The 16,750-nt window shown below is 41.5% G+C and overlaps 1 long non-coding RNA gene across 2 annotated transcripts in view; it reads left to right on the top strand.

Moving 5' to 3' along the window:
- Positions 1–16,750, top strand: part of LOC146445311 (uncharacterized) — a 273,530-nt gene that overhangs the window by 218,118 nt on the left and 38,662 nt on the right. For both annotated transcript variants that reach the window (XR_014854489.1, XR_014854491.1), the window contains exon 4: positions 12,741–12,882. This is a non-coding gene — a long non-coding RNA (uncharacterized LOC146445311). The remainder of the gene's footprint in view (positions 1–12,740; positions 12,883–16,750) is intronic.

The raw sequence follows: 16,750 nt of genomic DNA, 5'->3' as shown, positions 1-16,750 counted from the left end.
AAATCAGCTGTTGAGAAAGACTTGATGTCACCAGGAATCAACAGGAAGTTAAACCCCTGTATAAATGGGGACCAGAAAAAAGTAGCTTAAGGATGTGATCCTGTAAGACCCTGCTTCAGGATCTAAACCTGGGTCAGTTCTTCTATACCCTGAGTGGGATGGGGCAAGGTGAATTGTGGGGGCAACACTGGAGGGAGGACAACAGAGAAAGATCTTGTGAAGAAAATGGATGGAAAAAAACTGAGTAGGGGATGAGAAAGGTTGAGAGAATGGGGTGAAGGAATGAAGTTAGTTAGTTAGGAAAAGGAAAAGACAAAAAAATTGGGAGGAGGTGAAAAGACAGATTTTTAGTGGCCTGTGGAGATGCAGTTGTTGAGCCTGGTGTACCTTGCAGTAGACCTTGAAAGGAGTATCTGTGGCCCACCTGGTAGGCCTTGAAGAGGAATATCTTATACATTCCTCTTGCCTTTTGATCTGGATGGGGAAAAGAATATGACTAAGGCTCAGTTCTCTTCTTTAGGATCCCTGAATACTACAGAAAACTAAAACCAAACTGCTTTCCCAAACACACTTATAAAGAGTGACATTTTTTCAATGCTTTGAATTCCTTAAACTCCTTTTTCTGATTTGAATAATCCCTACAAAGTTATGTGATTTCAGGTATATCTTGCTGACAGCAAAGGCAGATTTAGGGAATGAGAGACCTTTACAGAGATATCCTAGGCCCTGAAGGACATGGTCTTCTTGCACGAGGAAATACCTTTCAGGCTCTTCCTGTTGTTTTTTAGGCCATTTTGAAACTCGATGCTGACTTAGATCTAGTATGAAGCTTCAGCCTTTGTTTCAGTCTTTCACCCAAGCCTGCCAATCACTGATTCTTCCTACTCAGAATATTTTGTATGTGTGTGTGTGAGGTTCCTCAAAAGCTATGGCCATTGCTATCAGATTTCTTTATTTTATTGGAAGTTTCTCAGTAGTCAGAGGTTCTATGTCAGAGTTATGGGCTTAACCAAAGTTCAGCTTTCTTTCTATTTAGTTAGTGTAACTTTCCCTGATGGTTGCTGAGAAGAGCTTTAAAACATGAAAGATAGATGTTTAAAAGCCAGAAAAAATGTTAAATAATTTTGAAAAAAATAGGTTTACATGAATGCTATCATTACTAGTCGCCTAATTTGTGATTTTTAAACAGATTGTGTTTTTCAGAGATTCTGAAAAGGGAAAATGTGATGGTAGCCAGTGTATTTGTGTAATAAATTTTCTGCAGGATTTTAAGATAGCTTAGGCAAATGTGTGATACAAACTGTCAGGTTACTTTCTTTCTGTGTATTTTCTTCCCAGAAGCTTTTAACTTTTAAACAGAGTGGCCAAAACAAGTGAAAAACTTCATAAAAGAAACTCACTAATGGAAGTGAAGCTGAGGGCTTCTTAGAATTAGGCAATCTGCATAGATAAAATATATTCCATTATCTAAATGGATCACACTGGGATTGCACATGTGTTCTGGCGCTTCTATCAGTACACCTCCCACTTTTAAAAAGCCTTAAAATGTTGTGGTGTGCTATGACAACATTTCAGAAACTGTGATGCCCAGGCCCAGGAGTCACCTTTGCCTCTGACTCCTGCAGAGTCCCCTGGTGATGCACAATGACATTGTTCCACACATCCAGGCATTTTAGTTGACCTTCCAGATGAGCAACAATATCCAACCCCAATTAATCTTTGACTGCAGTACAAAGCCAATCAGACCCTAAAATACTTCCTGACTAAATTAGCACCCTCTGTTTACTGTTGCTTTTACCATAACGTAATTCATTAGTAACACTTAAGAGCTTTCACTGTGAAAGCATCCCACTGGCTATTACAGGCCCCACCACACATTATGGAAATGTAATTGCAGAAAAAAACCCATGCCTGTGGCTTGAGTCCTGGCTCTGTGTGCCATGCCTAGTAAATCCAGTCTCCAAACCTAGACACCATTTAGGAACTCTCACGGTGTCAGTCCCCTCTGAGCCCCCAGGAGCAGCCAGCAGGTGTATTGTCACCTGCCTGCAACCTGCCCATGCTCCTGTTGGTGCTGCAGTGCTCAGCTATGAGCTCTGGGCCAGGACCAAAGTGCTGCTGGCAGTGGAGACACAGAGCTAGGACATGGATGTGCCAGGACACTTGGCCCAGCAGAGCCTTGCTTAGTTTTGCTAACACAGTGAGGAAAGATCAGCTGCCCTTGATGTAAGAACAAGCTGACTGCTGGGTTATCACTGATCCTTTGTGTAGGTTCTCAAGTGTTCCCCTTCCACTTCCATCTGGTTCTCGACAGAAACATATCAGCCTCTGAACACAAGGTTGATGAAACCTGGCGTTTTCTCCTTCCTTGCAACATGAAGTGTATGCTAATATAATCAATAGGAGGGACTGTCCAGAATAGCAGGGGTGAAAAATAATATAGCCTCTCTGTGTGTATTATCCCTGTGATCCCTTCCTGTTCCACAATATAGTCAAGATGAGGTCTCTTGTTTCACTGCTTGTGCAGAAGTCACTGCAGATGGTCAGGCACCACGTCCGATGCTCCACATACACCAAGAACCCAGAGCCTGGCTCCTGTGCAGCCTGCAAAGCTAGAGATCAAATCCACTGGGCAACAAAAATAGATGTAGTTGCCCAGCTAGAAGACTAGACTCACTATCAAAAACTAAATGAAAAATTATTGAAATTAAAATAATTTCTTTTAAAAACCCATTGGACACCATTCCCCAGGCTATCTAGCATGACAGGCAGTCTCCATCACAAGAGCATCCACACAAGTAATCAGAACAAAGTGGTCACACTGGTGGCTTCTTTCCACATCTTCCAGGCTGCAACACAATAATAACAGCATCTCTTGCATTTCATATTGTCTGCAGCCTTAGAAACACCAGCAGAAAACAAAATGGTATTAAAGAGGCTCTACCAGTGAGACAAGGCTCATTTGTGGCCTAAAGGGGATATGAGTACAGATTTAAATGGTCATTTTTGTGTGTGCTTGATTCAAGTCCCACAGCTGTCCACACTATTTCCATGCTGGTGCTTATCTGGGCCCATATTCTGACATTTTTGGTGTTTTTCCTGATTCACCTTGGTGTACTTGGGAGCTGGCACCACAGAGAGCAGAGGGGTGGCCTGAAAAAAGAGGGAGGAGTGCAGTTATCCAAGCCTGGAGAGAAGGACAGAGAAACAACACTTGGCAGGAATACAGAAGTCTCAGTTAAGAGAGAGAAGGCATAAAGAAATCAGCAGAGCTACAGTGTAGGGCGAAAGCTCTTGGAACCTAGGATTTATGATGCCCCACCAGTTATGAGAAGGGTGAACTTTTTCCTTATTTCTTTGTTCCTAAATACATGCTATATTATGACAAGGCTCTCTTGGCAATGGATTTGCATGAATAATGTAGCTGTACTGTAACCAAGTAAATAATATTTTGTTCTCAAACATTCCCAAATGGTGTTTGTGCAATTCTGGAGTCTTAAAATGCTACCTGCCTGGCAGAAGTTTGGCTGTGGTAGTCAAAAGGAAGTGATGCATCCTGTAGGACAGGAAACTCTCTCCAGGACTGCAAAAATGTGGAGGCTGCAGGGCTACCCAGAAGAAACTTCACCCACTGTGGAGCTGAAGCTACTCCTTGGTTGGCAACAGCTGTTGGATACTGTGGGACACCATGACAGACCAAATTGCTTCAGGAAATAGAAAACTGTCAAGCAGATGCTGCTAGGACATTCATGGTGGGAGGAAGTACTAGGAATTTTTATTTAGGTACATCATTTTCGATAGTGACACTCTATAAAAGGCATTTTTAAAGAGCTGGTCTGTCATTGCTTTTTCAGTGCAATCAGAAAGCATTTTCAGAGGTGTAAGGCTGCAAGATACCATGTGAGAGCATTGGATCAACACCTGAGCTGGGTTCTCTTTAAGGTCTGCTCTCAAATACTGACAAGTGGAACTCAACAAGAATGAACAAGAAGGACCACAAAAAAGTGGGATAAATAAGTGAAGTATTATTTCAAGTCAGTGAGAGAATAACTAAATGAAACATGCTGAGCTATTTATTTCTAAAAACTTAGAGAAACCAGTTACCAGGCAGCAAACACTTCATAAGCTGAGTATCTCTGGAAAGGGAAAGGCTATGTAAAAATGGCTTGTAACTAATTAAACTGGAAATCTTTGTTTTTTATTTTCATTTTAAGGTTTTATCATTGCTAACAGGAAAAACAGAGAGGATGCTGCGGTAGCTTGAAGCTTCTGGTGTGACTAAGGTACTTAAAGTGGCTCATATGGATTCCAGACCACCCACCTACCCACCCCAGCCCTTAGTCAAGTCAAAACAAAGCATTACAGTTTTGAAGAGTTGCAGCTATGGAAAAAATATAGCCCTCTAAAAACCTTGTTATTAGACACTGCCAAGATAGTTTTTTTGATGATAATTTCTATTAATTTGGCAACATAAATAAAATGCCAGTGTTTTTTATTACAGTGTGTAATGTGAGGTGGAGGTTCTTTGGTAGGTATTCCTCTTCAGGGTTTGTCTGTCAGGCATGGGAGATGCAGGGAGCAGGGCATGGTGGCATCTACTCATAATTGCAAGTTCCCACACATTCACCTCAGTGAGCCAAATTCTCCTCTCTACAATGTGGTAAACTGGGAATAGTCCCCTAGAAATTACTGGTGTAGAGCCAGCTAGAGGTCATCACTGAAATGTGAGGTAATGGGCAGCTGCTCCTTACAGAGTGGCAAGAGACATCCTGCTTCCAGACAGTTGAGTTTCTACAGGTGAAGAAAAAATCTGTGGTGTGTGGGCAGAACTACTGGTCCTGCACATCCCAGATGGTCCACTGTGGAATTTTGTAACCCAAATGATCCAAGAACTTAATTGCCATTTACACATAAAATTAGACTCCTAGGCAATTTGTCCTATGCCTGCAGTTAGTTCTAGAGCTGTTAGGTTTCTTGTTTTGAAAGTAATGCCTTTATTGTCCCCAAAGATGGAACTTTCCCCAAATGTGCCTTGTTGCCTGAAGTCAAAGTGCCCAGTGGAGGGTCAGCCAGTGCTGTCCTCAGAGCCTGACACACTGCCCTGTGAGACATCTTTGCAGAGCATTTCTGGAGGCTGTTGTGACACTCAATAAACTCTTGTATCAAATTCTCATGGCTCTATTTTCAACAGGTTTTTTTCATTATAGCAGGCAGCACCTGTGATGTTCTGACTGTGAAGGCCTTGAGGTCCCAGTGCACCTCTGTGCTCACACTTTTATTGGGGCACATCATACTTTTACTTTCTGCTCTTATGGAATTTCTCTTTCATTAGCCAGAAGCATCTGAATAAGATCAACTCTAAGACACAATTTACATCATGTTGAGTTTATTTGGATTTTCTTGGGTCTAGGTCTGATAAAACTAAAAGAGGAGGTTGAGCATTTCAAGGAGACACGGATGGAAGTGATTTGCTTTATACAGAAAAAAAAAAGAAAGAAACAATAGAAATGTTAGTTTTATACCAGGAATCAAGAAAAGGTGGTTTTTTTTTTTAATTTATAGATCTTTTCTGCAATCATGTGAGGTGATGCACAGAGGTGTTTTCCTGTCTTTCGAATTGCTCAGCTCCACATTATCCTTAATGTCCTGCCTGTCATCCTGAAGCAATAAAGTAGGAAAGATTTGTAAGGTAAGTCCCAGCTGAAAAATGAAGGAGAATGGCAGGAGTTTTTGCTCCTCTGGCTGCTGTGGGGTGAGGTGGCCCTGGCTCACGCATCATCCCCATGGCTCCGAAGAGGTGGCGGGAGCAGATGTTCCTGAGCTCATCCCAAGTCATTGCCTGCCCACCTGCTTTCAGCACTTGTCCCAGCCAAGCTGCTCCTTGAGGCTGTAGAAAGGATTCCTCAGTAGATGGAGGCAGTAGAAGTGTCATTTCTAGAGCCAGGAATAAAGGATCACAGCTCATGAGAGCAGTTTCGAGCTATTGGGACTGGACTCACTGTCTGTTCCAAAATAATGGATAGCACTGCAAATTAGTGTAATTCTCTCCTTGCTGAATTGATATTTTTAGCATCCCTCACAGGCAATCAGATCTTTGAAACCTGATAAAATGCATTCCAGCTTCTCATGACAGAGAAGACACAAGCCTGTAAGAGGGTCATGGAAGGGTACAGTTTTGGAGATTTTTTGCTAAGAACTGTTATTAAGAATGGAGCCTTTTATTTCTGTGATTTAACTTGCACATGAGACATTCAGAGATGGACATTAAGACATGGGTTATGACTCAGGAGCATTAGACAGAGCAGAGCAAATTCTCCAGTGAAAGAAGAGAGGGAGAGAATGGCTGGAGCAAGCACTGCTCTAAGTCAGCTGTGTGGAAGAGAAGGCTGCCTGCTTTTCTGAAGTGGGACTGTGGGAAAGGATCCTGCAAATTGTGACAATATTTCCTGACGGCGAGTTTTGGGAAGCTCTCCAACTCTGTGACAAGCCAAATCGCAAGAACTCTGATGGATGAATCTCCAAGTGTTGGAAATTATCTGGTTTGTCTACATAGAGAAATTGCAGTGGCTTTAAATATCCTGGAGTTAAAGCTCTGTGATCTCTCCTTTACTGTGAATGAAGATTATATTTGTATAAAGGTGTATGATGCAAATACAACCATTTCAGTATGTGGAGGGGAAAAAAAAGAGAGAACACACTTCCAACTGAAATAGTTATGCCTGTAGAGGAAAAAATGGCTTGAAACTACTTAAGCAGAATATGTTTATCACACCAGCTAGCTCCAAAAGGCTGCATTATAGTCACTAGGAGATGAAGTTTATATCCTAGACTAAGACTAGATTTGAGACCAGAATAAACTAGTTATGTCCTTTCTACTGGCTTCTGCCACACCTGCTAGCTCTATAGTGCTGGAAGAAACTGGCCTGAAAGAGGGATCATTTTCTTCTTTTTTGTTTTCCTAGTTCCTCAGCAGACATGGCTGTTGAATTCTTTATTGGCAACAATATATGTCATAGCTTCCATAATTCACATGGGAGTGGATTTCAGGTTAAAAGTTACTCAGATAAACTTAGCATTTTTGCTCAAGCAAGCTCAAGTTTACTTGCTTCCCAAGCAAATATGAAGGATTCTGGATTTGCTTAGATCTTCTGAGCCAAGACAACTTTTATGGGGCTAGATGGGCTGACTATATAGAGGTGTGTAGTACCTTTCTGTACACACATAGCTGGACTTGGGCTTGAGCTCCACTTCAGTGGAGTGTAAATTGATAGTGGTGTACCAGCATATTCCTTGATTAGCTTGAATTGATTTCATTTGTCTAATTCCAAATATAATTCAGAAAACATTTTTTCTAGGCAGCAGTGAAAGCAAGGGACTTCCTCATCTGCACCTGCACCCTCATGTATGAGTGCAGGGGAGGATATAATCTACAAATAGATGTCACAGAGATGGCTGCCCTGGCAAAACAAATAGTGTCCCAAAATAGTATCTGCCAAGGACCTAGCAGATGAGGGGGGAAAAAATCAGGTAAATAGATGGGGTGGAGGTCTCCAAAGAGATAATTCAGCTGACACAGTGGCTGGTATTCTGAAGGTGAAACTTTGACTGCCTGGCTACCAGTTTCCCTGTCTAGTTAAGAACTGAACAAAGAATTTCAGTGTTTCTTCCTTTCATAAAACCTACAATTACATGAACTTGCTAAATAGTCACTAAACTTTATCTCCCTTAAAACCTATAATACTTTAACAAAATTGTAACCAGTTTACAGTAATGGTAGTAAATTTGTCCAAATCTCTCCTCTAGCCTGTGTAACCAAAAACAATGTTATGCATTAGTCTGAGTGCAGATAACTGTACATTATTCTTGTTTTACATAGAATAACAAAGACCTGTGTAGCTCAGGGTGGCAGCCCTGCCTCAGTTTCTTCCCTGTAAGTAGACCAGACCTGCTCCTGTCCAGGGCTTACATATTTCTGAATGACAGACAAAAGCTAAATTTTGAAAGCAGCTTTCTTGCTTGGACTAGGAAAATTGAAGTCTACAATGTAAGCAGCTTATCATCTGAAATATTTATGTATTCATCCCTATAAAAGCATCTATCTTCTCTGCAAAACTACAGTGAAGCAAAATGCACTTCCTACTGCTTAGAATGACTGTCAAGGGCATGCTAATTGATTAATGTGAATTTCAAATAATTTTCTTCTTTATTTCTCTTTACTGCATCTTTTGTCTTTAGAGAGCAGGTCAGCCTTCCTGGAGGGTACACAAAACCTTACTGAATGCAATGCATACAAACAAAGTCCATGGCAGAAAATGAGTTCCAGTGTCAAAGAGCTTTCATTAAAATTGTCTACCTGGTGGACCCTTTTTACTCAAGTTGACTCTGATATTTGATGAGTTTAGGACAATAAAAAGAGCAGAAGTACACAGATCAAAACCCTAATGCACTTCTTGGGCAACTCTGTGTTAAAGTGGATGATTAACAACTGGAATTATGGATGGAAAGGGAAGGAAGATACAATAATTTAGGCATTAGTCTAGGTTTCAAAGACCTGCCTTCAGTTCTTAACTGTCAAGTGATCTAAGTCTCTCCATTCCCATTCTATAAAACACTTTTCAAGCTGTAACCTTTTTCTGTAAAAAGTCTTATGAAAGTGATGCATCAGCACCAAGAAAATGTCTGGGTATCATACAGCTGTGTAAGCCAGTAATGCAAGCAATGTATTGAACAGTGTATTGAACAATGTGCTTTTCCATTTGCCATATTAAACTATGGGTCTTAGAAATGGTGAAGTAATATGAATTTCCCCTTCCACTGATCTCCAGCATTTTAGCATTGTTTTGTAGCCTTCCGTAGTCCTTTCAGGTTCCTTTCCAAGCCAGAAGTTAAGTCAGGTGTGCCTTCTGTTCTTTGCACACCAGATAAACAACATCAGGACATGTTGAAGAGGTAGTGAGAAAATGTTGAGCAGATCTATGGGGGAACAGGAAATTTTCCCTGATGTCTCTCTTGGCCTGATCTGCCAGAGAAAATTCAGAACATTGGATTAATAGATATGTTTCTCACTTGAGCTATTAGGAACTTGATGAAATTGCAGATAACCTCATCTCCTCTTCCCTGAAGCCTCTCTCTAGCCTTGGCTGAGATTGCAACAAATGCTTCCTTCGCTTAGAGGGAAAATAAAAAGGGCAAGCAAAAAGTGGGAAAATACAATTATCTTTAAAATGTAGATGGAACTGATGCAGTGAATTCATCTACTCTGCTGTTGCTTTTTAATTGTTTGCTATTTCCACCATCACCTGTTAATGCAGTTGAAAGGCTAACTGCTGAAGTCATTGAACGCCTTCTGATTTATTCTTTCCTCTCTTTTATATTCAGTATATATTTTCTTAAGTTGGGCTATCATTACAGTGAAGGTGAAAATTCTGTCCTTCTTCTAGAGACTAATTGTATAAGAAAATAAAACCCCAAAATATTTATAGTATCAATTGCAGTGTATCTGAGTATACCTAGAGTCTAAAAATACCATTTTAATTAGCGACCTCTTCGGGGTGAGGTGAGAGCTCCATTTTTAGTTACAAGATATTGGTGGAGGTGGAACTCCAGGACAGTTTCAGGGCAATAAGTAGCACGGATTTTGGTAGCACATTTCCTAGCCCAGCAGAGGAGTAGGGAGAGTTCGTGACTGTGCTGTTCAACCTCACAGCATACTTGCTCTGTAGCTACAATGTGACTGAGACATCTTTAAAATCACAGTGTTCTGTATTAAGGATCCCAGTGTTGGCTAAGTGATTAAAACACAGAGGAGTAAGAACTGCTAGACTGCTAGAACTGCAAGACTGCTAGAACTGCCTACAGTTATGGGGAAGCAATTATGTACTAAATACCTAAAAGCAGATATATTTGATGGAAAGTACTGGAACTGGGCTTGTAAAGAATAACTACCAGTTAATCAGTGATATAAACTGAGGTTTTCAAACAGTTATATTAGAGAATTGTCCTTTCAGTTCTGTTTTTGTGTTCCCATTGGCATAAGTGTGTGTGTATTCCTAAAGTGAAAGGCAAAATGATGCTACTCTGTCAAATTATTGCCAAAATTATAGTCTGTCACACTGTGCTGTCTGACTAGCCTAGCTGGGGCAGGATTAATATTGCTTTGACGACTGAATTTAAGGTTATCTGATTTACTAAATCTCAAATATTGTATCAGGGAAGGGGGGGGGCAGACTTTTATCTTGCACAACGCTATAAAATAGTAATTGTAACGGAAAATCAGTTGTGTCTCGTTATTTCTATTCTGAAATATTCATGATAGAAGACTGTTTCCTTGCTTGTACCTAGACACATGCAGATGTCACTGCAGGGCAGCTTGGGAAGGAGCTACCATTTGCTACCAGAAGTACCAGCCTGTGTGCACGCTCTGACCTTACAATAAATTTCAGTCAGCTTGCTCCCTTTTCTCTAAACATAAGCCCCTTCAAGCTTTTGTTTACTGCTGCATAAGAACAAGTGAGAAAATAGATAATATTAACTTGTTCCTGTGCTCGTGCAACAATAGGATTGCACTGACTTTGGAAGAGCAATGTGTGGTTTTGAGAGCAAAAGGGACAAGACTGGGATCCACAGGCTATGGAGTTTTCAACATGGCATAAAGGAGTGGGGTCAGCACCCACTAGTCCATGGAGCTCCCTTACACCCTTGTGAAAGCAGTGCTGTGCTTATCTCTGCTTTCCTCATTCCTAACTCTGAATAGTTTAGTAATAGTCAAGTTGTTGCTTCATGCTAGGATCAGTATGATACACTGCTCATGTGCCATCATCTGGGACATCTGGGTCGTTTAGGGACACAAATAGCTATCAGCAGTAGGTTAGGATAGATGAAAGGCTTGAGCAAACTCTGCTAAAGCCAGTGTGAGTTTTTCCCATGACTCTGATTTGAAGCTAGATAGAGACATATTTTGGCATAAAATTTATGCATACTTCTTAGTCAGTCTCCCTGTAGAAAAGCACTGAAAAAAAACAAAGAAGAAGCACTTAAGAGAAACTTGTTTGGCTGTGATCAGTGGTGCACTTAAGACTGTGCTCTCAGACAGACAAGCTGGTCTGTTCCAACTCCACTAATTCCGTTTACAGTGTGTTTACCTATTACATTGAGGGATGTGGAATGTTTGGTGGTTTGTCCTTTTAGATTCTTCTTGTCCTCTAGCTGTTGTCAAATACAATGAATTGTTACACAAATGCTGGATTTGTGCTGTTCCATGACTGCATTTGTAAGGACGAAAAGCCCAGTGGGTATGAAATGATCCTTGTTTCTCAATGGCAGAGCAGTGGCAGCAGGTGTTTGCTAAGAATACCTCTGGAAGAGAGAGGAAGAGCAAGTATGCCTCTTCATATCACTTCACACACTGACACTCTTCCCAAGGCAACTGAGGAAATAAGCCAATTAAGATTGAAAATGGCAGCTATTTGGCAATACTTTTGTCTAATTCTGCAAAGGTTTAACCAGACCTGTGAGTTGTCACAAGATGCATTTTAAGAAACAACTGCTTAAAGAAATCCTCTTATTTTTCTGCTGTCAGTCAGAGTCTCAGTGTGCTGTCCTGGTAGTAAACATTCACCTCTACACTGTGTCTATGTTTTCAGCCAGTGGGAACTCACACCAAGTAGTGAGAACACCTTTATTACTGGGAAGTTGCACTATCTGTGTGCAGATGTTGCAGCTTTTCACTTGAAAATCTGGCTGTGTAGTGCCACAAACATACATAAATCTTGGATTCTCTTCCTGGGTCTGTGCTGAAGCCTGATCATCTGACTGTAGTTAGTGGAGGCCTCACAAAAGATACACCAGCCAGACTGGTACAAATAGTCCTCTCAAAAGAAGTAGTTACTCAGGTGACCAGAAGGAGCTGCTCAGCTATATTTGCTGTAGGTTAGAAGGTGTCATTGAAGGTAAAATCTAAGTAGTCACAGAATAGGTGCAGCAGTGTTAACAATGTGTTCAAGCTCTGACCATAATTAGACTTTGTCATGGTGCCTGTCCTTGAATTCAAAACGACACGTTGTAATGATGTGGTTTTATGTGGATAACTCTCTACCAGGAGCCAGAGAAGGATGTTCATTTGCTCTGCACAGTCATCTAATTAAATTGTTGAAATTAAAATTAGTTTTGGCCACAGTACCTTGAGCTGCTTTTTCATTATGTGCAAGCATGGTGGATCCCACTTGTATATATTAGAAGAGCTGGGAAGAGGGATGGGTATGAGATGGTGATGTTTGCAGGTAATTAGCTTGTTTAGGCTAGATAAATCTGGAAAGAGTGAGAAGCTTCACAGGGATATAGCCAAATCTGGGGATGGGCAGCAGGCTGTGCAAGTGTGGGTATAGATTAGTGAGTATTGGGGAGCTAGAGGCATGTAGGATCTATTAATACATCTCATGTCAGTTAAATGCAGCCACAGAGCCAAGGCACTTAATACCACTGACTGCCTAATGGTGCTTCATTAGCACCATGCTTTTGAAATAAGTTCTGTCTTTTATGGATTACAGGACAAATTTATATAAATTCTCATATTTTGCCCAGATATCAGCCTCTTGTAGAGAAAATGCCATGGACTGGATGATCTTGAGTGAACTAATCTGCCACAAAAGGTTTAAAAGATAAAAAGCTTTATAGTTCCATGCCACTCTTCTGAATCTTTCACATTATTAACTTCATCTCCTTATAATACCTCTTTTCAACAGGAAGCTATCAAGTGGATTCCAAGAATGTGGTCATTCTGACCCAGCTCATTCAGATTCATTTGTCTCATGATAAAAAGTATAGACAGAATACGCCAGGTGTGCAGCAGAAGATAAATAGTTCAAATGTCTTTTTGGAACCACTGTAAGTAGATCTTTTCCCTCCAGTAATGTAATTTTATCTTGCTGTATCTAATTGCAGGTGGTTGCTGAATCTAATGATGAGATTGCTCTGTTTTCTGTCTTAACAATGTCTCTAAAGCCTGAAGCAATGAGAGAAAAATCAAGATTATTTAAAATTGTCTGAAGTGAATGATTCCACTGTTGCACAGAGGGATATTTTTTTGGGGCTTTCATAGATTTCAGTAGTTTGAAACTATATTGTCTTCTTTGACGGAAAAGTTCTAAAACCTCCCGTAAGGTGAAAAGATTCATGAATTGGTTCAGCAGTCACCCACCAAAATGTGAGACAGAGATGAACTAGCCAAGTATTCTGTTAGATACGTTACCCCCAAAAGCCATTTCCAACCCTTCTAAAATGTAAAATGATGATGTGATGCTTTTGTTTTGCTGATACTTAACTGTTTTGCCTGCGATTTGCATGGGAATTTCTGCCTGCAAAAAAAGACATAATGGCTGTTCTTCACTGTTAAAGCACATTGGTGGCCTCATAGTCATGGTCAGTGTGCTACCAGGAATACAACTTGGCAGTCTCCTTGCCAGCCACAGACTCTGATACTTGAGCAAGAGCTGGCTCACCATTCAGCCACGGGTGTCTGTTCCATTCATAACTATCCCCATCTTTTAAATTATTCAGCAAGTTTGATCCCTGCACTAGAGGGCAGTGAGAGTCAGCTGCACCAGCTGGTAGGTATGCCACACCAGCCCCAGGAAAGGTGGGACAAGTCTCAGGACTTGTCTTTTAGTCCTTCAGCCTCTTGGTATTAGTCCTTTGGCAGGGCCAGGAATGAGCAGCTCAGGCAATGTCACTTCAAGAATGAGAAACTGAAGTGTGGTGGCTGAATGAAATTATTCTGGTGGGACAGGACTTGGACAGCTGTCACTGGTTTCAGTAAACATTGAAGAGCTTGTGATTGTCTGGAAAATTAAGTATGAATATGTTTATACAGTCCCTTATATCATCATTGAAGCTCTCAAAGCATTTCTGTTTCCTTCAAAGCTTTGTGCTATTCACAAGCCCAACTGACCTGCTCCACACCACCTTCATAAATGACTGAATTCACTTGTTTGGAAGGTCCTGCAACATTTTAAATCCTGTTTGAATTGTAAGCAAGATGATAGGAGTATCCATTCCCTCACCTGCTTTGTCCCCAGGGCAGCTGAACATGCCTGGCTTCTGGCTGCAGGTTGGCATGGTCTGTGCCCTGTGGCATGTGGCATGACAAGGGCAAGGGATTTGGCAGACCCTTTCAGAAAGAGTGTGGGCTCCAATGAGACAGAGTTCACCCAAGATTTGGGAAGGCAAGCCATCATGTAAGTGAGGCAGTGTGTGTGAAGTACAAAGCAGAAGTAAAAATTGAATTTGATAGCAAAAGGTCTGGGATGCTGAGTATTTGATTTATTTAGGGAGAAAGGAATTTTTCTCCCTCGTAGCCAGCACCGAAATCATTCATGGAATTCTGAATCTGCCTCTTGAGAAGTAGGCATTGCCTGATGCCTCAGACAAGATACTAAACTTGGCTAGTGTGACCTGGCCTAGCAGATCCTGTGCCATGTTGAAGGGAGAACTCTGGCAACCACCTGCTTGCATATTTCTGCCCTTGTGTGCAGCCAGATTTACAGCACCACAAACACAAGGAAATCATATCCAAAAAAGAACTGCACAAAAATACCATGCTGTTAAGGGAACAGCAGCATTTTGTGAAGAGCAGTTGACTTTGCAGAATGTCCTCAAATGGATTTTGGGTAAGAGCTGGTTTTCTTCCATCAAAAGCTGAAAAAAGGCAGAGAAACAGAGGACTCTCTTATTAGCTCTGTTTGAGGGCCATGCCACCAAGCCATCTTGGGGAATCCTCCTCCTCCTTTGGCCCTCATATGCACTGCTCAGGACTGTCTGTAGCCCACTAGCTGCCAAGCCTGGTTTTCCACCATCTGCACCAAACATTTTCTTTTTGCCTGCTGCTGCTGTTCATGGCCCTGTCAGTTCAAATGGCAAACATCAATACAAGCATTACCAAAAGCAAAGCCCCATGTGGAGGGGACAGTGTGCATCTGGACCTGGTCCAAGTTGAGTAAGTCTTCATTCTTCCTTCTCATGCTTAAGCAGGAACCAGGAAATATCTTCAAGGGATTTTTTTTTTCTAATTCCTGGTTATTCTATTTATAAAGGACTAGCAATTTGTAAACATCCTCAAAGGATAAGGTGTGCTCTGAGCTTTTGCTTTCTCAGGTTTCATATCTGTTTACATTACAATGAGTCTAAATATATAAAGGGCAATAGTAGCCTCTCATTGCTTTGTTTTCTGGCTGGCATTTCCAGTCTGGTCTGGAACAGCTGAACCCAGGAAGGGATTCCCACTGTTGTCAAGGGCTCTAAATGAATATTCCAGTGGCAGTCCTACATTTATTTTATTTTGCAAGCCCTAAACTCCCACCAGTTTCACTAGGTGCTGATGCTTTTTGCTAATGGCAGCATAAGATCCCCCAGCAGGGATCTATCTCCTGTATTGAGGCTAGAGGAGATTTATGTCTCATTTCCCTGTGCTGTGTGTAATCCTTTTGCTGCAGCATAAAGACATAGGGAGTACCAGGTCCTACTATTCTGCTTTCATAGCTTGTACAACACCTCTGTACTCTTCATTTCTGTAGGGACTGCAAGTGATACAGGGCAGTGAGGGGGAGGAGAGCTAGGGCCTTGGGTAGTGCTTGTCCTGATCACTGAGACTTAGTAGCTCTTGGGCATAACCAAAATTATTTTAAAAAACCCCAAACCCAAATCCTTCTTTAAAACATCAAGGTCCTCTCCTTTTTCTCCTTTCCCTCTCATCCTTTATCTTTTTTTTCACTTGTCTCCTTCTCCTTTTTTAGTTTCCTCTCCTATGAGCACCAAAATTTCTTTTAACCTTCTCTCTCAAATTTTCAGACATCTCTGGCCTCAAACAGGAGCTGATGTACCAAAACCCCATGAGAGAGGTCTATTCTTACTGTATTTCTGGCCTATTTTTGTTATGAGAGGTGGGTGCCCTCTGAAGCTCAGAATGGTATCTAGGGTTTCAGATGCTTCCCCTAAACACTGTGGCTCTTGTCCATCACTTGTCCAGAACACATACTCTGTGCAAAGTACTTGTCTGCTTACAAGGGAAAAAGTTCACTACAGGGGTGAACTTCTGTCAGTTTGGAGAGTGGAAGGGTAGGAAATGTCACTCTGCTTTCTCTTTTGGAGGAAAAACAGTGGGAGAGCATATCATAAAATGACCACTTGAAAGGCAGTAACGGACAAAAGGACTGAATTCAGTCACATTTCAGGTCAGCTGGGTGCCAGATTTTCTCCCAGCCAAGGTACGTTGGCTGTTTCAAGCATTTTTCTTCATGGCAGTGATAGTAGACAAGGTTTATAGATGAGAAATTGGAAGATAGAGACATAAAGAGGGCATTTGCTCCACAACACAAAGGTGGGGATATTCCCAGGGAGAAAACTCTGGCCCATAGAGGTGACCTAGGCCACTTTTGGATGAGGCAGCAGGGTACCCAGCAGAACAATTTCAGCAGCCTTGCTCTGGTGCTGACAAGGAATCCTTGGGTAGTTGTGCCTTTTTCTGTAGCTTTGTTGGCCAGTTTAAAACCAGCCTATTTGAGTCAGTTCAGGCTGAGGTTGAAGATGTGATTTGGGTTGTGAAAGAAATGGCAGACCAAAGACTGAGCAGCATTCCCAGGTGCTCCGTGTCTTCTCTTTTTCCTGTGTTATCCAGTACTGTGTCCCCTTTGTCTGTCTCCTTGCACCAAAAGTAACATCGGATCAAACTGATTCCTGGCATATCATTTTGGGGGCACAG

The sequence above is a fragment of the Lichenostomus cassidix genome, chromosome 1 (genome assembly GCF_008360975.1).
Source record: "Lichenostomus cassidix isolate B80296 chromosome 1, HeHo_3.0, whole genome shotgun sequence".
Lineage (NCBI taxonomy): Eukaryota > Metazoa > Chordata > Aves > Passeriformes > Meliphagidae > Lichenostomus > Lichenostomus cassidix.
This window is presented reverse-complemented; position numbering and strand designations above follow the sequence as displayed.